Source organism: Lynx rufus, unplaced genomic scaffold, assembly GCF_022079265.1.
Source record: "Lynx rufus isolate CCGP_SWC_20201006 ecotype Redwood Valley unplaced genomic scaffold, mLynRuf1.p SCAF_20, whole genome shotgun sequence".
Lineage (NCBI taxonomy): Eukaryota > Metazoa > Chordata > Mammalia > Carnivora > Felidae > Lynx > Lynx rufus.
The window spans coordinates 7,911,198-7,936,605 of record NW_025814835.1 but is presented as its reverse complement, the minus strand read 5'-3'; the positions used below and the strand labels follow the sequence as shown (position 1 = coordinate 7,936,605).

The 25,408-nt window shown below is 45.0% G+C and overlaps 1 protein-coding gene across 4 annotated transcripts in view; it reads left to right on the top strand.

Annotated features, from left to right (window-relative positions):
- Positions 1-1,027: 1,027 nt before the first annotated feature.
- Positions 1,028-25,408, top strand: part of SOCS6 (suppressor of cytokine signaling 6) — a 35,666-nt gene continuing 11,285 nt past the window's right edge. Inside the window, exons 1-4 of one of the 4 annotated variants that reach the window (XR_006963294.1) lie at positions 1,028-1,154; positions 6,513-6,687; positions 10,106-10,225; positions 11,207-11,986. The gene's annotated coding sequence lies outside the window, so the exon portion shown is untranslated. Of the gene's footprint in view, positions 1,155-3,839; positions 5,204-6,512; positions 6,688-10,105; positions 10,226-11,206; positions 11,987-25,408 lie in introns of those variants that run through there. The other 3 variants (XM_047086317.1, XM_047086314.1, XM_047086315.1) reach the window with 3 other exon arrangements.

Sequence of the window (25,408 nt, the reverse complement as noted above, 5' to 3'; positions counted from 1 at the left end):
ACTTTTAAAGTCAACAATAATTCTTAAGCTACATTTTAAAGATACCCATCTTTAATCGCTTTTCATCACAAGAGAAATGAACATTTTTCTGTAGCTTCTCATTGGCAAAAAACCAAATTTGCTGTGACTGCTATACGTAAGGGCGCGTTCAGCCACTTTCCAAAGAAATGAGTCAAGTTACCAACGTGCAATTTGACATCCCACTACCCTGAGATTCAGCGGCACAAACAATAGCGAATGAACTATGGTGCAAAACACTAAAAGGACTAAATGGAAAAGTAGACGGCTTGAAACAAGCAGTAAGTTTTCTTCCAGCAAGCACATCTCACGATTAAGCTAGAGAAGGCGTGGGGAAGGGCTTCCCCACAGTGGCCCTGCTCCGGCTCGCTTGCTCCGGCTGTCCTCGGTCCCCCCAACCCCCCGCCCGCGGAGACCTCCAGGCCGGGGTCCCCGCGCCAGGTGGGCGCACCCTGGCCGCGCGGAGGCCGCCGCCCCGCCGCAGGGGCAAGGGGAGGACCGGCGCCCGAGGGCCCAGAAGATTTTTCTCCTCCGCGCGAGCCAGGGCCACCCGAGGAGGGGAGGCAGCGAGGAAGAACGAGCACGGAAGGGGCGGCTGGACCAGCCCGCACGGGCAGGGGGGCTCCGGGCTGGACCCAGCTCGGACCCCCGAGTCCAGCCGCCGAACGCCCCTCTTTGACCCACAGCACCCCCGCCCCCACGACCCCCGCACGCTCCCAGACCCGGCGCGCCCCCGGCCCTCAGACGCCCCGCACACGCCCTTCGGCCCGGAGCGGCCCCCGACCTCCCCGTCACCCAGGCGCCCGCGCGCCCCCGCTCCCCCCCTTCCCCAACGCCCGCGACCCCGCGCGTCCCCGCCCCCGGCGCCCGGACGCCCCCCGCCCGGCCCGCCCCCAGCGCCGGGAAGCCCGCCTGCGCCGCGGGCCGAGTGGAGGGCGCGGGGCGGCCTCCGCGCGGCTCCTCCGCTGCCGCTCCGCGCACGGGCCCGGGCGCCGCCGCGCGCCCCTCCTGGAGGAGAAGGAGGAGGAGGAGGAGGAGGAGGAGGAAGGAGGCGGGAGGAGGAGTTGCGGGAGAGGAGGGACGAGCGCGGCAGTCGCGCCGGCGCTGGGCGAGGAAGCGGAGCGGGCCGCCGCCGGGTGAGCGTCTGCGGAGCCGAGTCGGAGGCTGGGTCTGGGCTTTGCTTTCCGCTCCCTCTTCTCCGTAACCCGGGAAACTGGCCGCGGGGGGCTGCTGCTCCCCTCGGGGCGGCGGGGGCGGATGCGGCGCTCGCCGGCATGGGGAGGCCGTCCGGCGCGCCTGCAGCCCGGGGTCCCGGCCGGCGCGAGGCCCCGGCCGCCTCGGCGGGTCCGCGGGCGGGGGGGCCGGCGGGGGGGCCGGCGGGGAGCGGCGTCCGGGAAGCCGGGCCGGGCGGCGGGGAGGCCGGGGCCGGGGAGGGCCGAGGCCTGCTTCCGCCGGGCGCCGGCCCGACCCCTCGGCCTCCCCCTGTCCGCGGCGCGCCGGGCCGGGCCTCCGCCTTTGTTGCCCGCAGCCCCGCCGCGGAGAGGCCGGGGCTCGGCGAGGCCTGGGGCGGCGGCGCGGGGCCTGCGCGGCTCGCATCCCGCCGCTCGGCCCCGCGCGGCCCGGCCCCGGCCGCCGGCCCCCCGGCCGCCGTCCAGGGGCCGCAGGGCGGGCTCGGGAGGGCCCAGGCCGCGTCGGGGCCGCCGCCGCCGCCGCCGCCCCCGCCCGCCGGGAGGTCGCGCGGGGCCCCCCGTGTGTGCAGCGCGTGACGGGGCCGCCGGATAGGATTCACTTACGCGGATGTGGGGGCTGTGGAATTCGAAACTGCCCCTGGCGCCGAGACAGGCCTTAATTTTCAATTTGCTTCAGGAGTTGGCAACTTCAGGGGCACCATTGTGGCTCGTTAGGTAGCACAACTATTGACGTTTCTCGGTGGCAGGTCCTGGCACAGAACTTGGAATGTGTGCAGCAGGCCGGGTGCCAACTTCGCGTTCAGTCGGAATGGGAAACGCGGGGCTCCCGCCCCCACCTTGTGGGATTAGGGGCCAGGTGGGAATATGTGGCGAAACCCAGGCTTCCGGTAGTGAGACCGAGAACGTTTGAATTCGGTTCAGCGAGTGTTTCTTGAGCGTCCACCCTGGGGAGGGCAACGTGCTACTTTGTGTGAGGACGCAGGACGTAGTAATCCCAATAAAATTGTGAATGAGACACCAGATCCGTTTTTAATTGCCTGTGTTTCTTGGAATACAGCTCTGTTTTGTAATTAGACAAAAGTAAACTGCCGTCTACTTCGAGATGAAGTATCCGAGGTGTTCTCCACCGTAGTAAGCATGAATATATCTTGACTTAAAAAAAAAAAAAGAAACAACCGACAAAGAACGACGTGGAATCCACTTAGCTGATTTGAATGAATGAATTTTAAATGGAGTACTTAGTGCTATGGAGAGTCAGCGCTGTTTAGAAACATCAGGGATGTTGTTCACCAAGTTTCACAGAGAAAAACCACGAGAAGGTGGCCTGTGAGACACCTCTTTTCCTGTGTGCTTTCTGATTTTCTCATGCTGCATCACCGAGTGTGAATGCTGTAACTTTCAGGATCTGTCGCTGTTCCAAACACAGTGCGTGGCCCCAACCCCTGATACTATCCTTAACGTTTTCTGCCTTTGGGGAAGCTGGCTCGCTGATCCTGCGCTTGATAACCTTTCTCAGAAGAACTTGGGGTTTGGCAAGTGCTGTCCACGGTGTGGTCTGGTTAAGGATGAACCCTTAACCCCTTTTAGGTCTCCATTTGGCGTCTCTTTTGAAATACTTTTTCCTTTTATTATCATCTGTAAGTGCCTTCTAAATCGGTGGGGGTACCTCGCACTGCCCCTTTCCTCTTCTTCTGGTGGGAAGATAGGGCAGGCCTTAACATGGCCTCCGAGGGAACCAGGGGCACACCCTGGGATGTCACGTGGCACCCTCCCGAGGCAGCACCTTGCAGGGAGTGGCAGAGAAAGGGTTTGGGTGCCCTTGACCTGGGCCGTAGCGACTTGGGCTGTGCCATGACCTCAGAGGAAAAGCTCTGCAGTACTCACTGGATTCCTCCTCATTTTGCCATCCTGAGTGTTCCTTTTAACAGCCGCCTTTTTGGGGAACAGAAGCAAGAGTCTGCTTAAGACTGTCTTGTTATGTAACGTCATTCCTCAGAGAAAACCGGTAGTTTTCTCCATTGTGGTGAGTTTTCGGGAAACTTTTATTTACTAATGGTGGGTATCTTTGATTTTGCTCATAGGAGTAATTGTGTGATCTTAAAAAGTCACGGTATAGTCTGAAAATAGGAAATGTTAGGTCCATTTGTGAATCTGTGGCAATTACTGTTGTCTCACAAATACACAGTCATGTGAAATGGGTTGATACACGAATATGTTGCGTATGAGGTCAGATACCCCATGTTGTTTATAATATAGTACGACTAATGGATGTGTGTGCATCTCTTTTAATACGTAATAAAGTTAGGTAGGTAAGTAACAACCTAAGCTATGATCACCTTTTGCTGTTCTGTTTGTTGTGTCTTTTTTTTTTTTTTTTTTAAGTTCATTTATTTTGAGGGAGAGAGAGCATACGCGAGGGAGGGGCAGAGAGAAAGAGAGAATCCCAGTCAGGCTCCTTCTTCTTGTCAGCACAGAGCCCAATGGAGGGCTCGATCTCATGGACTGTGAGGTCATGACCTGAGCTGAAACCAAGAGTCGGGCCATAACCGACCGACTGAGCCACCCAGGTGCCCCTGTTTGTTGCATCTTTTATGGGAAGCGAAGATTATCTATTTCATTTCTTGGTCCTCATCCCTAATCTTTTTCCAGTTTTGGAAATGGCACATCTGTGGTGCCTGAGTACTTTTGTGAAATTACTCCTTTTACAAGGGAGAAATTTATAGTACTAGTGTATGGCATAAAAAGGGGGAACTTTCTTGTGTGACTAGATTGATCGAAAGAGTAGTTCGGGCAGTAAAGGCGAAAGAGCAGTGGGGACATGTTTTAAATTGTATTGACAGTGAAACTGTCATTAATGTTTTTGTGGTTTGTTACTCTGTACGGTGTGTTTCACTAATGAGCAGTGAAGGCTTTAGGACTAAGGGCACATTTGGTTTGGGTCTTTGATGATCCATAACAAACCTTAAGTTTTACTTAGTTGGAACAATCATATTAGGTGGCTGTTGGTCTTGTTGATGTTTCAAGAACAGACGTACTCAGATAAAGTCATTTAAGATTTCAATCTTCATGTTGCAACCGAGGACCTTTTGGAGGTGTTTGCTCTTTAGTATGCATTACTAGCCTTGTGACCTTGAATACATTCTATGTCTCCTCTGAGTCTTATTCCTTCTGTGGGTCTAATGTGAGGATAATAAATCCACCTGACAGTTGTTGTGAATATATATTTTGTTTAAAGTACAATCCAAACTCTCCGTCTTGGGCTACAAGATTTCCGCCTAGTTCTTCAGCTCATCTTGAACCCCCTTCGTGTCTCACCAAATAGTTATACTCTGTCCTTTATATTCCCTAACGTTGCAGGCTGCTTGTGGCTTCCTCATCTTACATGGTAGTTCTGTTTGCCTAGCATGTTCCTCCTGTGGTTGGTTCATTCTCAGACCTTAACGCCAGGTTCACCGCATCAGGGAAGTCTTTACTGTTCCTTACAGCTCCTTCAGTAGTCCTGTCTAATCAGGTCTTATCAGTTTGTATGTTTTCTCATAACGTTTATTTCAGTCTGTAACTATTTTGTTTATTTGTTTTGGTCTTTCTCCACATGTAAGTCCCACATGGGCCAGCCGTGGCCTGTGGTTCTTCTGTCTCTCCCTAACACAACCCGTGGGGACATGGACAAAAAGTGATTATAGTTTTTATGTTGGTATCTACACATCAAAGGCAAGGATGTGCTGTAGATCATAGAAATCTGGTGTTTTTTTTTTTTTTTTGTGTTGCTTATTTATCCCCATCTGAGCTGATCTTAGCTAAATGAATCACGGCACTAATAATGCCAAAGTTTTTATAACTACGTGGCCCAAGTAGCCTCACACCATGAGAACTGCTTTTTTTTTTTTTTTTAAAGTAAGCTCTATGCCCAACGTGGCAAGCAGCTCAGTAGCTTTTCCTAAGACTCACCAACCCCAAGATCAAGAGTTGCATGCTGTACCGACTGAGCCTGCCAGGTACTCCAAGAACTGTCTTTTTTTTTTTTTTTTTAATGTTTATTCTGAGAGAGAGAGAGTGCGTGAGTGGGGGAGGAGCAGAGAGAGAGGGAGACACAAAATCCAAAGCAGGCTCCAGGCTCTGAGCTGTCAGCACAGAGCCCGACGACGCAGGGCTCAATCTCATGGGCTGTGAGATCATGACCTGAGCCGAAGTCGGACGCTTAACCGACTGAGCCACCCAGGTGCCCCCAAGAACCTTCTTTACCTGTAGAGCAGGCATCCCAGTAACAACAACATTCACTCATGTGTCCATCTGGGTGATCACAAAGACTGGGCATCTAGCCTTGAATTTCAGCTCTGAATTTATAGGGAAGGTTTTTATTTTAGTTTTAAACTTTTATTTAAAGTTTATTTACTTAGTTTGAGAGAGAGAGGGAGAGAATGAGTGGGGGAGGGGCAGAGAGGGAGAGAGGGAATCCCAAGCAGACTCCGTGCTGATGCAGGGCCCAGTCCCACGAACCACGAGATCAGGACCTGAGCTGAAATCCAGTCAGACACTTACCTGACTGAGGCACCCAGTGCTCCACTCCCCTTTTCTAAAGTTTATTTATTTTGAGAGAGAGAGAAGGAAGGGCAGAGAGGGGAAGAGACAGAATCCTAAGCAGGTTCTGCACTGTCAGCACAGAGCCCGATGCGGAGCTTGAACTCACAAACCTTGAGATCATGACCTGAGCTGAGATCAAGAGTCAGAAGCTCAACCTGCTGAGTCACCCAGGTGCCCCTATAGGGGAGGTTTTTAAAATAAATCTGTCTTATTTGCCTTATCTGTAAAACTGTAATAGTGCCTTTCTCAGCATTGGTGTGAAAATTAAATGAGAAATGCGTGTAAATGAATGGGTTCAGTGCCTTGAATATAATGAGTGCTAATAGTAATAATTAGTTTAAAATATACTGTGATTAGTTAAAAGGAGTATTCTGGGTAATCAGTAACCTTTATGGAAGACTTGGTTTTTCTTGTTAAGGAAGCCCTGTGTGGGGAAAGGGCGTAAGACCAACGGGACAAGAGAAATGAAAATGAAAGAGGAAAGACGAGACAAGCCCACAGAAGTTTAAATGGTGCCAGCTGCAGAATTGTGAGGGTTACAAACGTGAGCAGCCATTGAGCTGCCTGGCACTGGGTCAGCGCAGTCAGTCCGAGGGAGCCGGAGAACGCAGAGGTTCCGTGCGCTTGCAAAGCCCCAGGCTCTTGTGTTTCTGCTGTTTTAATCTTTTTTAAATCACTGTTAACAGCCATCACACTGAAATGTTTTCTTAAAATTATTAAAAGGGCATCACACTTGGAGACTATGTTTGGGGAGCGGTGGCTGTGCCGTTGTCCTTGGGAGCAGACTGTTGAGTAGTAGAGAAGAAAGAAGGAAGAAAAGACGGAATATCTCTGAAGGCCTGGGAGACAAACCGTTATCCTGAAGACGTCACTATGCCATCCTGAAATTTTCCCGCAGGTAAATTCGGTCATCTTAAGGGGCATCAGTCTACATAGAGCACTTGAGTCACAGCATGAGATCGTATTTAATACACACACTTGTGCTTAGGGTTTCCCTTTTAAGAGAACGAAAAGAATATATGGTTCCTATTAGAAGAGATTTCCATCAAAAACAATTTTAAGAGTTGAATGTTACTCTTTGGAACTATTTAGAAAAGGTGTGTTCATCAAGGACCCTAGATGGCCTACTCTTTGGCACTCCTGCTGGTGGTTTCTTCAGTGATTGGTGTTATTCTGGATACACCAGTAACACCGGATGGTTGAAGCAACAGGGCTGATATGCCTGTAGCGTAAGGTGAATTCTCACTGGTAGACTTGTTACTTTGTATGACTTTCCTTTTGTGAATTTTGTTTTGGTGTTTATAGTAATGAGATGTTTCTTATTAAGGCTTAATTTTGGTTTTAAAGGAAATATCTTCATTCTGTGACAATAGTCGTTTTCATCTGTTGACATTGCTTTTGAAAGTGACAACCATATACTTAGGGAATAACATCATTACCAAATATCAGAGTGTCAGAATGTGTAAGCGTGTAACATACATGGAATTGTATTAGGATTTTAGTAGTTTTGTATATTTGCGGAATTACTGCATTTTGTTGTTTTTTTTTTTAAGTTTATTTATTTTGAGAGAGAGCGCACACATGTGCACGAGTGGGGAAGGGGCAGAGAGAGAAGGAGAGAGAGGATCCCAAGCAGGCCCCACATTGTCAGTGCAGAGCCCGATGCGGGGCTTGAACTCACAGATCATGAAATCATCCCTGAGCCGAGATCAAGAGTCAGACGCTTAACCCACTGAACTACCCAGGCACCCCTGCATTTTAGAATTAGAAGGAACCTTCTGATTATTGGTCAGCTTCATCTTTACACAGATGATGAGGAGACTGAGACTAATAGCAGTTAACTAATCTGCTCCAAGTCACGGACCACATTTCTAGCAGATTTCAGGAAGGATGGAGTCTGATGTCGGTGACTCTTCTCGTGGTTGATGCAGGATGTTTTCATTTACTCTTAGGTGGTGGGGAGTTTGGATTGTGTCTTTGTGGATGATGTCACAGTTGAGCTGGCTCTTGGAAGGTGACCTTTGTTTGGGAGGAGCCCTGGGTGGCGGGGACGTTATCTCAAACAGGGTGAATGAACAGCAGGAGCTATAACATCAACGTAGAGATTCTTTTCTCCCTTTCCTAAGCAAGGTTACCTGTGTTCTGTTTCTTAGTTTGCTTCCTTGATTTGATGGAGCTCATTCTTCTAATAACTTCCTGAGAAAGGAGATGGGGGAGGTGTTTTTTTTAATGACCTCGTGGGAAACCATGTATGTTTCACCTAATCTGACTTCCAGTCTGGCTGCATACACAGTTCTGGGTGATGAGTTTAGTCAGGATGGAATGGGTGCTGCTGCAGTGACGGATGAACTCTGGGGTTCGCGTGTGTAAGTACAGGCTGCTTCTTACTTTCCCCATGTCCACACTGGGCCTGGGGCTCCTCTGCCGTTTTCCTTTGGACCCAGTCTGCTTTCGCCTGCAGTTCCCCGTTAATCACCCATGGCTCTGAGGCACCACAGCAGGTGCAAAGGGGAGCCGATGGGTCATATGCTGGCACTGAAATGGTTGGCCCAGAAGTGACACATGTCACTTTTCTCACACATTTACCAGAACCAGTCACATGGCCCTGCAAGGGTGCTGAGAAGTGTGGAGGTGCGCAAGAAGTCACTGGCTGTAAATGTGCGCCATACTGAAAGTAAATGTTCCCTTGGAATTTTGAAGACATTGCACCACCAGCTTCCAGTGTTACTGAGTTAGTTGCTGTTTCCCAATCATTTGTATGTATTTTTTTCCCTCTTTTTTGGGGAACTTTTGGTACCTTCTTATTATCTCCTCTCCTTCTAAATTTTAAAATTTCATTACGGTGTGCCTGATTATGTTGTCTTTTCTTCTTGGGTGTACAGAGCATCGCATGGGTCCTTTCAGTCTGTAAGCTTGTGTTGTTCGGTTATGGGAAAATTTTTTAAATTTCTTTTATGATTTCTTCCCTTTCGTTTCCTTCTCTTGACTGAAGCTCTTCTTCATCAGATGTTGGACTTCCAGGATCGGTATATTGATTTTCTTAGTTTTTGCCTCAATTTTTTAAGCCAGAATAAAAATGACAACAGCAAACATAGATCTTTGGGCCTTCCTTAATTGTTAGTAGTTTGTAAAAAAATTCTCAAAGGGTCTAATCTACTGGACACTTTAACCAGTGAGGCCTTACTTTGTCATAGGCAGTGAACACAGTGAAATTGTGTAGGGAACTTACAGAGGTTTTAACTTTCTAATGTATACTTTAAATGTATAAATGTATACCTTAAAAATTTAATCTGTATATGCCTATAGACAGTGATGAACGGGTGTAGAGGTGTGCTACTTTTTTTGAAGATTTTATTTTTAAGTAATCCGTAACCCAACGTGGGGCTCGAACTCACGACCCGACCCCAAGATGAAGAGTTGTATGCTCCATCCAGGCACCCCGAGTGTGCTACTTAAAAAATTTTTAAATACTAAAATCTGAACTACAAAATTAAAGAAGAGTGAATTTGCTTCATTAATCAGTTCTTAGGAGCCAGTTCGTTAGCATTTTAAATGATTGAATTTATGAACATTTTCATATTCAACTTAGTAGAAATATGTTTGACACAGTTAAAAAGATGCTTTGAAATGCTCATGGAAAATTTGTTCCCTGCAGGTTAAATTTCTAAGTCTCTGCATATTTTTACTTCCATTGAATCAGGTACTTTTAGGGGTGGATGTGCTTTAGAGGTCAACCTCTTTATTTCATGTGGGAAAACTGACTCAGGGAGGAGATTCACTCAGTGTCACACAGCAGACTGGTTCTAGTGCTGCCCTCTAGTTTTGTGTCAATAGCCTATAAAGTGGGAGTGTATTGGGGCGCCTGGGTGGCTCAGTCGGTTAAGGGTTCGACTTCGGCTCAGGTCGCGATCTCGCGGTTCGTGGGGTCGAGTTCCGCGTCGGGCTCTGTGCTCACCGCTCGGAGCCTGGAGCCTGCTTCGGATTCTGTGTCTCCTCTCTCTGCCCCTCCCCCACTTGTGTGCTCACTCGTGCGCTCTCTCTCTCTCTCTCTCTCTTTAAAAAATAAATAGATGTAAAGTGGGAGTGTATCACTTGAAAATTTACTAGAGCTTCTTAACTCACTAAATTTGAAATTATATGGCAACTTTAAGTCCATTTTTCTTAACTTTGTTACCTTTAAATTTCTTTACCTTTGCAACCATGTAAATATTCGTGTTACTTTTTAAAATGAAGCTCATTGTGTAAGGTCTAGAGGCCCTGAAAGAAGTCAAAGCAGTTCTTGTAACGACTTTTCATTTATCTTTATTTACATGTAGTCGTGAAGAACTGACGAGTAGGAAATCTCACCCTGTGCTCAAGCCGGCAAGTTAGCCTTGATGGGTGCTGCCGCAGGACATGATGCTCCTGGGTCAGAGATACAGGACTTCATTACACAGGTGCGGCACTGTCAGCATTCATGCCAAGTCCCCACGCACCAGGGCTGTGTTGGGAAGGGAATGTCGGGGCAGAGGAGAAAGCAGGAGACGAGTTGGGTGGCAGTTAAGTAACGTGGACAAGACGCACTAGTAGCGTGGAGCAGTGTGGCGGTAACAGGTGATCGGACTCTGCATACATTTCGAAAGTAGCCGAGACTTTTCTCCTCACGACCCTGGATGGGTGTGTGAGGAGAGCCCCGGATGGTTGTGGACGTTTTCATCTGAGCGGTCGGAAGAATGGAGTCACCGCAGACCAGAGAGGGAAAGGCTGCAAGCAGAGCAGATCTGGGGCTGGGACCGGAAAGAGCCAGAGTGCATTTTGGAACATGTTACCTTGGATATCCCTAAGTCAGTGAATGGCAATGTCGAGGAGGGAGCTGCCTGAAACCAGGCTGAATAAAGATGCAGATTCGGGAGTGGAGGACACAGCGGTGGTGTTTCGGGCGTGAGGGTGAGCGACGTCACTGTGGGGCGTGAGTGAAGAGATTGGAGGCACAGTGGTCTGAGTAGGACTGATGAGAGCATCTCAGGTCGGGACTGAGGACGGGTGCTGGCTTGGCAGTGGGGACGTCATGGGTGGCGGCGACCAGAGCAGTTTCCGTGTGACGTGCTAGAGGTCTCTGGCGTGGGTAGAAGGGAAGATGGGAGAAAGGGAATAGTAGGCCTCGTGTGCCTGTTTTCCCAAGGTGTTTTGTGGCAAAGGGGATTAAAGAGATGGGACCACAGCTGGCGGAGAAAGGAGGGTCAGGACAAGTTTGCTTGTACAGGTATGTGGGAAATGTCGTTTTAGGAGCGGTCCAGTAGAGCGGGGAAATGGTTGGGAGGTGAGGGAGGTCTGGTCCACGGCGGGGGGGGGGGGGGGGGGGGGGCGGGCTTTAGAGAGGTGTGTGGGTCGGTAAAGTAACAGGATGGTTCTGTCCGATTTTCTCCTCACGTCCTCAGTGCTCTCAGTGAAGCAGGAAGCTGGGCCATCGGCTGAGACTAAAGATGGAGGAGTAAGCGTTAAAGGTGTGAGGAAAGATGTGGGTTGGTCGGTGGGGGGCCGAGTAGAAATGTGGTGGGATTTCCAGGCGGCATTAAGGCGCCACCTGGGGGGTTCACGGTCAGGACTGTGCAGTGGGGCCAGGCAGAGTGGCTTCGTGTTTCTCAGGCCACATTTCCCTGTCAGGTGTGGTGTGGGCGGAGCTGCATGTCGCCAGTGCCGCCTCTGGCCAGGAGAGCGTTTCAGAGTGAGCGTGGGGAAGGGAGTTGAGGGTATAGTCTACGAGGGCCTGTGATTTAGCGGGGAATGTAAACCGAGCAAGGAGTCAGGAGGGTCATTGAAACGCCGGTGGGTTTACTGCTCGTTCAGAGTTCGTAGTGTATACTAAGTCTGTGTTAATTAACTCTGCAAAACTTAGATTGAATATTTCAGGCCAGACCCTGTATGCACTCATCACAATTAAATGTCAGATTGGCAGAAACTTGTTTTCGGTGGGGTGAGGAGAAAGAGAAGGCTGCCTAGGTTCTAATGAAAGGAAAACAACATAATATTCTTACCTGCTGATTTATGTTTTTGTACAGTCATGGCCAAACTGAAAGCCAAGAAAAGGCCTTGCATTTTACTCACCATACCCTTTAAAAAAGTAAGTTAAGAACGAACAAACTCACAGACCTTATTCTTTAAAAAAATTTTTTTTCTTATTTTTTTTATTTTTGAGAGAGACAAAGACAGAGTATGAGCAGGGGAGGGTCAGAGAGAGGGAGACACAGAATCCGAAGCAGGCTCCAGGCTCCGAGCTGTCAGCACAGAGCCCGATGCGGGGCTCGAACCCACGGACCGCGAGATCACAACCTGAGCCAAAGTCGGATGCCCAACCGACCGAGCCACCCAGGCGCCCCAAGACCTTATTCTTTTAAAAACTCTATATTCGTTATAGAATATTTTGAAAATAAAGTATTGAAAACAGTATTTACAGAGCATTCTGTGGTCCAGATGGCAGTTCTGCTGTATTTCTTTCTGGTCTGCTGTTCCCCCCTATTCTTTCTACATAATCGAGACCACACTGTACATATGATTTTGTTTCCTGTGTTTTTGCACTTAACAAATGAACAATACGAACTTCTCCCTCATGTTATTTATAACCCTGTATAAATTCAATGTTAGTGGTTCCCTAAAGTTCCATTGTGTAGATGTGCTAGAATTTTGTTTACAGTTCTCACACTGTTGGAAATTAGAATGTTTCTGATTCTTAAAATTTATTTTTTATCATATATAATAATGCAGGAGACATTGTTATGCTTTGGTTTTATGTTATTTCTAGAAGAGTTATAAAAATGGCATTATGGTGTCAAAGAGGATGAATACTTTTTTTGAAGTTTATTCTGAGAGAGAGAGAGTGGGAGCGAGCAGGGGAGGGGGGGGAGAGAGAGAGAGAGAGAGAGAGGAAGAGAGAGTCCCATGTAGGCTCTGCGCTGTCAGCACAGAGCCCAATGGCGGGTCTCGAACTCACGAAACTGAGAGATCATGACCTGAGCCAAAATCAAGAGTCGGACACTTAACTGACTGAGCCACCCAGGCACCCCCAAAGAAGATAAATATTTTTAAGAGTTGCATAAACCAAGTTTTTTTTTTTTACAACTATATTAAGACATTTTCAAGTGATAAATATCATCATTTAGAAAAACATTTGCTGATATGAGTTGTGAAAAGTCATTACTATTTTAATTTGCATTTCATTGATTCTTATCAGGGTCAGTATTTTTTTGTGCACATGTTGAGCCAGTTGGTTGTCCGTGTGGAAAAATGCAAATTAATCGTTTCTATAAATCAATACTAGATTAATCAAGGATGTACACGTGAAAAGCAAAACTTCAGTACTTTTATAAGAAATACAGAAAGAGTGTATGATTTCAGTACTGGAAGGATTTCTTAAGACAACCAAAGGGGCACATGATGAAAGAAGCCAGACCCAGGCAACTGAAATAAAATGAGGCACTTCCTCATGGTGCCACAAAAAGGCGAAAGTCAAGATACAAGTTACTGTACAGCTGTAGGAAAAAGAAGGTCGACGGTTCATATGAACTGATGCGGACTGATTTCTAGGTGTCTGAAATGTACCTGCTGTGTCTTAAATCTTTTTGTTCTGTGTATTTAATCCCTCATTTAATCATTTTCCTCACAGTAAAGAAAACAGAAAAATGTTTGAACGTCACACCGTTTTGTATTCCCACCAGCGTGGTTCCAGTTTCTCTACATATTTGCTTACAATGTGTGTGGTATCACTGTGGCTTTAATTTACGTTTTCTTAATGACCAGTAACATTAAGCACCTCTTCATGTGCTTATTAGCCATTTGTATGTCTTTGATCTGATCCTGTCTTCTGTTCATTTAAATTTTTTTTTTTTAAGGTTTATTCATTTTTGAGAGATGGAGAGTGACAGAGCACAAGTGGAGGAGGGACAGAGAGAGGGAGACACAGAATCCGAAGCAGGCTCTAGCTGTTCTAGTCTGAGCTGTTGGGGCCCAAACTCACAGAGCTGAGAGCATGAGATCATGACCTGAGCCGAAGTCAGACGCTTCACTGACTGAGCCACCCAGGTGCCCCTCTTCCGTCCATTTAAAGCATCGGGTTATTTGTCTTATTCAGTTAAAGAGTTCTTTATCTGGGTGCACGTGCTTTATCAGATATGTGATACACAAATATGTTTTCCTGGTCTGTGACTTGCTCTCTCTTGATGTGTTTTGGAGCGTAAAAGTTTATAATTTGAACGAAGTCCTGAAGTTGAGTAGCTTTCATGAAGTAGGTTTCTCGGTTGCTTGCTGTTCGACCAGCACGATGGAGAGAGGATTTATCAACCTTCTCGTTCTGTCATGCCGAGAGAATACTTGCTTGACTCCCGTTTCCAGATGAGGAAACTGAAGCGCCGATGTCCCGGTCATTAGGAAATGCTGGCTGTGATTTGAACTCAGACACTGTGGCCCTGCGATCCGTGCTCTGTGTCGCTAGGCACCCATCCCTGGTGGTGTGCTAATACAGTCAGAAAAGGTGGACGTTTCTAGATGATGCACCCTGTGTCAGCGCTTGTCTGTTACTTGGCCCCTTCCCTGTGACTTTGGGCAAATTGTTAAACTTCCTAAGGGTTGGCTTGCCCTTCTATAAAACGGACGTGAAGATAGTACTTTGCAGATAGTGCTCTTGTGAGGATTCACGAAGACTAATGTGCATCTTTAGGACGAAGTCACCTCCGTATGGGCGGCGGATGTGCTGGTATTGCTAATGTAAGTCCTTTGGGAGCAGAGGTGCTGAGAGTGGTGGCGGGACCGGCTCCTCTCCTTCCTGGGTGTCCTCTGGACGTGGATGGACATAACTTCCTCCGCAGCGCTTCCCTCAGTCTTCTGCAGATGTCTGTTTGCTTACCTTCTGGACTAGAATCCAAGGGTCCTGGAGGGGAAGGACTTCATCTTTCATCCCCGTGTTTTTACTAGGGCTGGAGGCTAATCTCCTTAGACTTTTCAAGCAGGTGCCGTGTTCTGTGAGTGTCAAGACAAGGATGTCACCTGGAGTGATCAATGAGGCAGAAGAGGGAGGCACAGAGATGGGCGTAAGTTAAGGGAACTTAGAGAAATCCTCGTGAACGATGAGAAGCTGAGAAGCACTTGCTGTATGGGGCGAACCCCAGGGGGGCACGGCTGTCAGGTGTCGGGGATTGGGGCTGGTTGAGGTATCCATTCCTGGTATCTGTAGGGAGCAGGGCCACTGGAAGGGCCCCGTGGTGAATAGGGAAGCAAATAGACTGAAATGTGAGAGTGAGGTACACGGAATGACACAGGGCGTGAAGGGGAGGAATTTGCATCATGAGATTAGCAGCTAGGGAGAATGGAGAACGGTTTGGGAGGATTTAGGGAAAGATGGATAAGGAAAACTGTGAGACCTTTGACCCTGAGGGCATCAGAGTCCTGCTTTTCTTGCTAAGAGGTTACTGAAACACACAAGTATATGTTCTTTTCCCTAGACAGACTATTGTCTGTTAATTTAAATTTTTTAAGAGAGAAAGGGAGAGAATTCTAAGGCTGCACCCTCAATGCAGAGCCCCATGTGGGGCTTGAACCCATGAACTGTGATGTCATGACCTGAGCTAAAATCAAGAGCTGGCTACTTAACTGACTTAGCCACCCAGGTGCCCCCAATTTTTTTTTTTTTTTTTTTTTTTTTAGAGCAAGCAAATGGGGGAGAAGGGCAGGGGGGAAAGAGGGAGAGAGAACATCTTAAGTAAGCATGTTCCATGCTGAGCATGAGCCCAACGTGGGGCCGGATCCCACAATCCTGGGATCATAACCTGAGCCAAAATCAAGAGTCGGACACTCAGCCGAGCCCCCCAGGAGCCCCCAGGTGGCCTGTTTTCTCAGTGTGCAGCGTGGTGGTGGTGGTTTTGTAGGAAAGTGAAATGCGCTTACTGGGTTCAGAAAGATCTAATGCAGGATTCCCCTACTGTCTGAAAGCAGAGCATTCCTGTGAAACCTTTTGTAAGCCAAAATGGTGTAAGCTGAAGAAGCAGGTATCATTCATTTATATGGAAAATGTTTTGAGCATTTCCAGACCCCAAAAATAACCTTTTGCTTCCCTGATACCTTAGAACACGTCTTGCAAACAGATGCACAAAATAAATCGGGATAAAGCACACGTGCTCGCACAGTTCACAGCTCTGGCAGCTGGATGCTGAGATGCTGAGTGTGGTTCCCGGGGTTCCCGGGGTTCCCGGGGAAGGAGCTGGGTGGCTCCGCTCCTACCGCCTCTGTACCGGCCCGCTGCAGAACACACACCGAATGCTAGTTTCGCTTTTCGCCTTTTCCGCAAAAGCAGAAATCCTCTCTGGATTTCTTCCAGTCGGCAAAAGCAGGTACTGGTGTAGGTCTTTTTGTGAAAGCAGCATGGCCTAAGGCACGGTTTGAAAGCGGACGATACCTGGGTAGAAAACGGCGGTCTCTTGGCCTTCCTGACCCTGTCCCTGGTCACTAGAGGTGTAATCTTTGATATGTGGATGTTCTTTGAGAGATTCACTCCGTGTACGTAGGCATATAAACACGTACACACTGGGACGTGCACGTTAGCGTTTCACTTTGCAGCTTGCCCTCCACCAGCCGTGTACCTCAGGCCTCTTTGTTTATCTGCATAATACTCCATCGTACTGGTGGGTTATAACTTACGAAACCAGTCCACTGATTTTTGATGTGTATTGTTCTTGTTACCTGATCTCTAGGCTAACTCGGCATTTTTGCCAAAATAAATTATTCCGTAAATGTCTGCATAGTGATTAAATGGGCTCATTCTGTAGAATCCGTTCTGTGATCTTAGGCATGTCCCTTAATCTCTGCCTCAGCTTCCCCATCCGTAGAGTGGGTTTATTACTGTTTTTACTACTACTCTTAGCTGCAAACACCTATGTGGCCTGATATGTGCTAGGTGGTGTTGTAAGGACACATTTAAACCTCACAGCATCTAACTTGAGTGGAAGACACTGTTATTTCTGAGATCACACACTGTTAAGCGGTAGAGCCAGGAAGTACGTGAGTCGCACGTTCAGGTTCCACAGGAGTGCTTTCCACCCTGTGACACTGCTTCCTGCACGGTACTGGGATTACGGGATTAGAAGGGTTAAATGGGATGCACTGTATTCTGAAGGCTTAAACCAAAGCCTGGCATGTATCAGGCCAACATGTGGTCTGTAGTTACCAGTACTGGGTACATGATCAAGTAATGCTAGCTTTTGAAAAGATTTAATGCCGTAGGGAACATCAGTTTCCATATGTCCTTGTTTTGACATGAGTGTATATTGAAGACGCAAATTCCTAATCACGTAATTACTTGGTTAAAGCATATGTGAATTTAAAATTTGATAAACATTTTCAAATAATTCTCCACAAATTGTGCCAATTCAAATTTCCACAATAAGTAAGTGCTCAGTTTTTCATACCCTTGCCAACATTGTTACTGATGTACCTTTTTTCAGACTCAGCAGTAAAAGATATTACCTCGTTTTTTTTAAATTTCCTTTTCAGTGGCTTTAAAAGAAAAATGTTTATTTACTTACTTTTGAGAGAGAGAGCATGAGTGGTTAAGGGGCAGAGAGAGAGGGAGAGAGAGAATCCCAAGCAGGCTCCACACTGTTAGTGCAGAGCCCAATGTGGGGCTTGATCCCACCAACCGTGAGATCATGACCAGAGCTGAAATCAAGAATTAAATGCTTAACTGACTGAGCCACGCAGGTGCCCATCTTTCAGTGGATTTTTAAAGTTGAGATTGAGTATGCCTACAGTTAAAGTCTGTGGAGTTTAACAAGTGTATTCAGTTATGTAACCACAGCAATCGAGATACGGAATAGTTCCCAGGACCCCAGATTTCTTTAATTTCTTTGTTAGGAATGAATGGAGGCTCCTCTAGGATGGTGATGGGTCACTTGAATTTGTTTTCTTTCCCTCTCCCTCCCCCTCTTCCCCCTCCCTCTCCCCTCCCTCTTCATATCTCTTGTTTTCTTGCCATTCTTACTTTCTTCTGTTATTCTTTTTTTGTGAACTGTTCTTTTGTATATTATTCCCATTTGCTTATAGGATTATGTGCCTTTCTCGTACTGATTTCTAAGAGCACAGTCTGAGTTACAGAAATTAGTTCTTTGTCATGTGTTTGCAGTTTTCCTCCAGTTTATCTTTTGGCTTTAATTATGCCATTCTTTTGGCTGTCCAGAAATTTATAAATTTTGCATTGTTAGATTGTCAATCTTTTCCTCTACGGTTTCAAGGTTTTATGTTACGCATAGAAAGGCTTTCTGCAGTGCTGAGATTTTGAGTGTTGGAGTTTTCTCCAACTTTTGTATTATTTTTATTTGTATATTTGATCCTTCTGCACAGTATTTTTGTATCAGAAAATAAATGCCTTGCTTTTTCCACCACTTCCAAATGGTTATCCAACCTGTTTGTGATCATTTCTTGGATAATCCATCTTCCCCCAATAGTGTCACATGTTCTCTTGGCCACATACTCTTTTCATCTGTGTCTTGGCCTATTTCTTGGCTTTCTAGTCTTTTTTTCCCTCCCAGTGGTGAGCTATCTCATTCTCCCTCAGTTGTTCCTTTAGATTTTTTCTTAATCTTTTCATTGTTCATATGTCCAAGTTTATTTCAGTATCATTTTGTCTGGTTTCTTGCAAAAGTATCATTGATGTTTCTTGATCTTGAGTTAATGTTTTGACAGGATTTAATTGTTTTTACCTACGAACAAGATGTGTCTATGTATTTGAGTCTCTTGTGATCCTCTGAGGAGTTTTAAAGTTTTTCATGTAGTTCTGGACATTGTTTAAAAATTAATTTAATCTTTTTTGAAACTATTATAAATAGAATCTAGTCTTTTATTATGTTGGCTTACTAGCTTTTTAAAAGTAAATATTTACTAGTGGTTTTTACATCGTAAATTGTGTAAGCAGTTGGTGGAGTGAGGTTTTTTTTCCCTCTTTTTTCTGCTCTTGGCTGTTCAGACACATGTGTTATATTCTAGGTGTTCAGTCATGCCATCTGTAAATAATGCCAACTTTTATCTCCTCCTTTGCAATATTTATACTTCCTTCTTACCCTTATCTAATTAATTAGGTAATATGTTGGAAATAATGCTAAGTAACACTTGATAATTGGCATCCTTGTTGTTGGCTTTCGGTGTTTCTTTGTTACTCATGTGAATCTTAGTTTTGTTATATATAGCGTGTTAAATGTCCATCTACTTCTGTTTGAAGGAGTGTTTTTGAGGGGGTTCGGGTTGATGTCATTTTTTTCTGATCCATTTTGTGATTTGTAGCTGTGGTCATATGATTTTGCTCCTTTGCTCTATGGTAAATTATAAATTTGTAAGTTCTCAGCCGTGCTGGCAGTCCTGAGATGCGCCTTACCTAGTTGAATCCTTTCCCTCGACACCCCGTTTTTTGCTGATATTTGAGATTTGTTTTTCAGGGACGCCTGGGGGGCTCAGTTGGTTAAGCATGTGACTCTTGATCTCAGGTCATGATCTCACAGTTCGTGGGATCAAGCCCCAGGTTGGGCTCTGCGCTGACAGTGCTGAGCCTGCTTGGGATTTTCTCTCCCCCTCTCTGCCTGCCCCCTCTATCCGAATAAATAAATACAAAAAAAAAGTTTTATATATCAGCATTCATCAGTGAGATCAGTGGGTGTTTCTGGTTTTGTTTTTTGCTTTTTTTTAATGTGTTATCTTTGTCCAGTGGTGATATTAATGTTCTTTGGCTTCAGAAATAAATTTGGGAGGTTTCTTTTTCTATGTCCTGATGTAGTTTAGTGAGTATTTAATGTCTTTATTGACTTGTCCCTTTTTCTCCCTGAAGAAAGAGAGGGCCTTAGTAGTTCTTTGAGAACTTTCTCAAGTTCTTTGACAGCTTTTAGCCTCTTTTGGATTCCTATCTCTTCTAGTGCAAATTTTGGTAATATATATGTTTTGCCACAAAATTAGCCATTTTATCTGAGTTTCCAATTTTTATTGAGTTTTCGAAGTACTCTTAACATATCTTGATTTCTCACAGATCTGTAGTTACTACTTCCTTCATTTTAATATTCATATAAATGTGTTTTTTTGCTTGACTGTGGCAGCCAGTTTTTCACCAACTTTCTGTTGTTTAATCAAAGAATGAACTCTTGTTTACTACTACTTTTTATTTTCTATTTCATTAATTTGAGGTTTTTTTTTTTTTTTTTTTTTTTTTTTTTTTTGTGGCTCAAACTGCTGGTTCCCTGAATTGAATGCATAGTTTGTTTCTTATGATTCCTTACTGTTTAGTTTTGTAAATGTTTAAAACTTCTTTGAAGTTTTCTGTGAGCACAGTTTTAGGGTCTTTCAGAATTGCATCGATTTCGATCTGTAGCATTTTCATTATGTTTATGAAGAGTATGCCATTTTTGTTCTCATTGAGATTTCTTCTTTGATTCAAGAGAATGTTGGGTAATTTTTATTTATTTTTTCTGCTTTCCTTTTCAGTTTTATTGTCTAGTGGTCACTTGATGAGGTATTTCTGATTTTTTAATTTGCCAACATTTTCAATGTGGCCCACTCTGTTGTTACATTTAGTAACGATTCCATAAGCTCTTGAAAAGGAGATATATTCTCACTCTTTAGAGTATAGAATCCCAATAGAAAAAGTAATTATGTAATTTAAATCTATATTCTTCATTTTTGTTTATTTTATTTTCTTGGGCCGAAAGAGATATCTTAATGCTGTTCCATTTTGTGTGTAAAGATTTTTGGCACTTTTATTTTCTTTGTGGATTATACCTTATGTAATGTGCCCTGTTTTATTTTTGTATGACAATTTTTCTTGAACGTAACGCTGTCTTATGTTATTGTTACCCTAGCTTTCTTATTGATAGCATTTTCCTTTTTCTTTCTTTTCTGTTAGAATATTTCTCCTGAAGCAGTTAGGATTGGCGTTTGTCAGTTCATTGGAAAACTTCACTGACGTATGGATCCACGTACTTTTAGACATTTTATTGTATTTTTAAAGTTTACTTTTTTGGGCGGGGGGGGGGGGAAGCTCAAGTTGGGGAGGGACAGAGAGAGCATCCCAGGAGGCTGGGCACTGTCAGCACGGAGTCCGGTGTGGGGCTTCAGCTCACAAACCAGGAGCTCATGACCTGAGCTGAAATCAGGTGTTGGTTGCTTAACTGAGTGGGCCACCCGGGTGCCCCTAAACATTTTATTTTGAATTCAGACAGGCAGATATACACTCTTTCATTAATGTCCATATGTGGGACCAGGGTTTTTTCTGTATCTATTGACTGAACTCTGTCAGCCTGAATTATGTAAAATCTGTCCTTAAATAATGCATTATATGTTAGTTTCCAATTTGGCACTTCGAAAGGTAGAATTAGAAGTTAATTACATTTGAAAAGCAATCTTTGTTCTGCTCAGGTCTGATCTCAGGGTCCTGAGATCCAGCCAGGTATTGGGCTCCGAAGGCACAGAGCCTGTTTAGCATTCTCTCTTTCCCTCTGCCCGTCCCCCACTTGCGCTCCTCCTGGGGCTCACGAGGGCTTGCTCTCTCTCTCTCTCTGTCTCTCTCTCTCTCTCTCAAAAGAAAAAAAAAAGGAAAGCAATCTTTTTTTTTTTTTTTAATGTTTATTTATTTTTGAGAGAGGAGAGACAGAGCATGAGCAGGGGAGGGGCAAAGAGAGGGAGACACAGAATCCGGAGCAGACTCCAGGCTCAGAGCTGTCAGCACAGAGCCTGATCCGGGGCTCGAACTCCCAAACTGTGAGATCATGACCTGAGCTGAAGTCAGATGCCTAACCGTCTAACCGACTGAGACACCCAGGCGCCCCAGGAAAGCAGTCTTTGTACAAAGGCCTAGATTTGTTTAAAGTAATTTTTTCTAGGCTTTTGGAGTTGTTTCGTTTACACTTAAGTCTGCAGAAGATTTTTTTTTAACCAGCTGCATTTATTTAGTGTTTACAAATCGAGTGTTTTCGTAGGAAGAACTCTAAAACAGAATTTGTTTACATGCTTAAAACATGCAGTGAATTTAAATTCAGAAAAATTAGGGTGCACATCAGCCATGTCCAGGTACTATTTTAGGTACTGGGCATATAACTGTTGACAAAGACTGATCGCATTCCCGATCTCAAATAGAATGCGAGTAAATATAATTCAGCTGATAGTATAGAATGATCACAGGAATGCTGAAGAAGAGGATAGTTTACTAGAGGTGGCTAATAGAGATTTTACCATATTTTGAAACTTTCTGAGATAGTCGGTTTTAATGTGTTTCTATATATGACTGGATTTTTAAAAATATTTCTTTTTTGTTTTATTTTATTTATTTTTTATTTTGAGAGAGAGAAATAATCTTAAGCAGGCTCCACGCTCGGCCGGAGCCTCACATGGGGTTTGATCTCATGAGCCTGGGATCCTGACCTGAGCTGAAATCAAGAGTTGGACACCCAACTGAATGAGCCACCCAGGTGCCCCTGGATTTTTAAAATCAGATCTGAAAATCTTTTTTCTAATAGTTGAGTTTATCCCACTCATACTTAATGGCATAACCAACACTGAGACCTAAATTCTATCATATTTCATGTTATATTGGCCATTGCCCTTATTTTCTCTTTTATTATATAGTCTATTTTCCTTACTTTCTACTTCTATCTGGAAACTTTTTTATAAAGTTAATGGCAAGTAGTGTAGATTCAGGAACAATGGAGAAGAATCCAAGGAACTACAGTGGAAAGTCATGAACCATGGCTTGCTAAGAAACTGGCAACCTTTAGGGCAGAGAGATATTTACAACAGTGAAACTCTTTATCTTGCTAATGTTTTGTGTGGATGCCTTGCTTCCATTAAAGTCTTATTGTTCTTTTAAGCTGGTAGCTCCAAGTATGGTTTGTGGATCCCCTTTGATAATAATGCTAAAACATTATTTGCCTCTTTCACTGCATTGCCGTTTTTACCAAGGGGGCAAAAACAATGGTGGGTAAAATTGAAGGTGCCTTTCCACGGACAAGGAGTGGCACCAACTGTTGTGATGGAATTAAACTTCCATAGGAGTTTTTTTCTTTTTTTTTTTTTAAAGAAAGTAATGATTTTTAAAAATTTTTAAAAATTTTTATTTATTTTTTGAGAGAGAATATGCTAGCAGGGAGAGGGGCAGAAGGGGAGAGAGAGTGAGAGAGAGAGAGAGAGAGAATGAGAATGAGAATGCGGGGTTTGATCTCAGAACCCTGGGATCATGATCCGAGCTGAAGTCAAGAAGTCAAGAGTTGGGTGCTCAACTACCTGAGCCACCGAGATGCCCCTTTCATAGCAGTTTTATATTCCTTACTTCTAGACATTTGTGGTAAAAAGAAAATTACAGTTACATTTAAGAATGTCACTGATGAAGCTGTAAAAATGACTGCATTTATTGAATCTTGACCCTGTGTAGACATCTTTTCAGAATGCTTATGATGAGATGCAAACGTGTAGAACGTGTTCTCTTCCACATGCTGACCGAAGAAGGGAGCCTTGTGCTGTTGTTGTAGTTGCTGAGATAGCTCCTGTTTCGTGAAACACCACGTTTACCTGGCTGGCTCAGTCGGTGGTACGTTGGACTCTTGATCTCGGGGTCATGAGTTCAAGCCCCATATTGGGCGTAGAGCTTACTTTAAAAATAAAACAAACATTAATAGAATAGTTGATGCCGAGATCCAGCCCCAGCAGGTCCAGGGGTTCCCGAAGGATGAGGGGCGTTGGCGAAAATAACAAATGGACACAGACAAGAGCAGTGGGTTCGACTGGCCGCTTTACTGTGGCAAACGTGGCCTTATATTTGTTAGCAGTTTCCTTGTAGCGTGTGTCATCTATGTTTCTTGGCATTACCTAATTCTAAAAACGTTCCTTTGTGTAATCACCCATTAAGGAACCTCATGGTTATTTCTTTGTAACGTTTCCTCCTGCCTTTTTGCTTATTGATTAACTTCTTCATACTACTTTCATTACGTATCTGCGTTTATTTATAGTTTTGTAAAGCATTTACTTCGCTATTTTCATGAAAGGTCATCTAGCTCTCAACACCTCAAGTGGAACATTTACAGGGACATGACTTATTAATTGTTCCTTCGAACCATTTGCGGTACAAGGAACAAAAGTATTCGCTTTGGTCTGGGGTGCCGGGAGGGAGCCAAGAGGGCCCTGGGAACCCACGCCTTATGCGTTCCCAGAGAGACAGTGTATGCCTAGGAACTAATGAACCATTCTGTACCTTGACCCACCAGGTCCAGTTATGCTCCGGAATGCCTCCTGGGGGCCAATTGGGCCTAGGGGTTTGAGTGACTTTTACCCATAGAGACATTGCTTTGTTGCCGGAGTGGGGCTTTCGAACCCACTTGCCCCCCTCCTTGGCTGGGAAATATATGGGGCTATCCTTCCTTTAGGTAGGGGACGGGCAGGCGGGGGTGGCACCGGCTGGATATAAGGTTTTCTTTTTGTCCTGGGGGTCATCCCCAGAAAATATCCCCAAGTTTGCCCTCATGGGTTTCTTTTGAATCATCAGTGCCAGTTGGACCATGGGGATGGCCATGATAAGTAAGAGGAGGGATACCAGTAGCTTCCCATTCGGAGGTTCACTGTGCGTTGCCCTTCTGCCAACCACCTGGGCTGTGCCATCAGAAAGGCTGGATGGATCGGCTCCCGGCAAGTTGACAAACCATGGTTTTTCAGCTTGAGTTTTTAGTAGATATTTTCTCATAAATTCACTGACAGGATTGGTGTCAGTGATACATCCAAGCTTTCAAGCGAACATAGAATTGTGGAGAACTTGGGTCTACCACTGTTAGCTTAACCTGCTTCCCAGTGCTGAGACTTTTCTGATGAGATCAGTGGTGATGTTAACAGATGTGATTTTTTGATACTATATTATGAAATCTCTAATACCTGATGTTCTAAGATCGTACATACCTAGAGGATTGATTCAAAATGCAAGCTAGACCAATGGATTTGAATGTAATAGAGTAAAAAGTTATTGAAAGGATTTCAGATTTCCCAGTGCAGCTAACTTTTTAAGGAACTATCACTTGTTGATTTTTGGTATAATATCACAGGAAAGAATATCCACAGTTCTATGAGAAGTTTATTAAAGGAAATATTTCTCCCTTTCCCAGATATATATCTGTAGGCGGTTGGATTTTCTTCTTACACTTTAACTGAAACAACATAATGTAACAGATTGAAGGCAGATGGAAACGTGAGAGTCCTGCTGTCTTAAGTCAGACAGAAAAAAGATTTACAATAATGTGAAACAGCACCACTTCCCTCGCAGAATTTTTATTGTTTGGGTAAATACATTTATTTCTTGGGAAAATGTTATTTACATTAACATGTGATGAGTATATTATCATTTAAAAACAAATATTTTAAAGTCTCAGTTTTAGTTTCTACTAGGGTAAATTTGAGTAGATAGAACCCACCTAGACAAAGCTTCTTGTCTGTGCTTTGGACGAGGATAAAGAGGTCCCCAGCCTGGAGACTTGGGGGAACCCTGATTTAGCAGCAGGAGGACTGGCCTGGCGGCTTGTCGCAGGGGAAGAACGTGAGCTTCGCGGTGGCAGCCGGGTTCAGGCTGCACATCTGCTGTCTCCTCATGACAG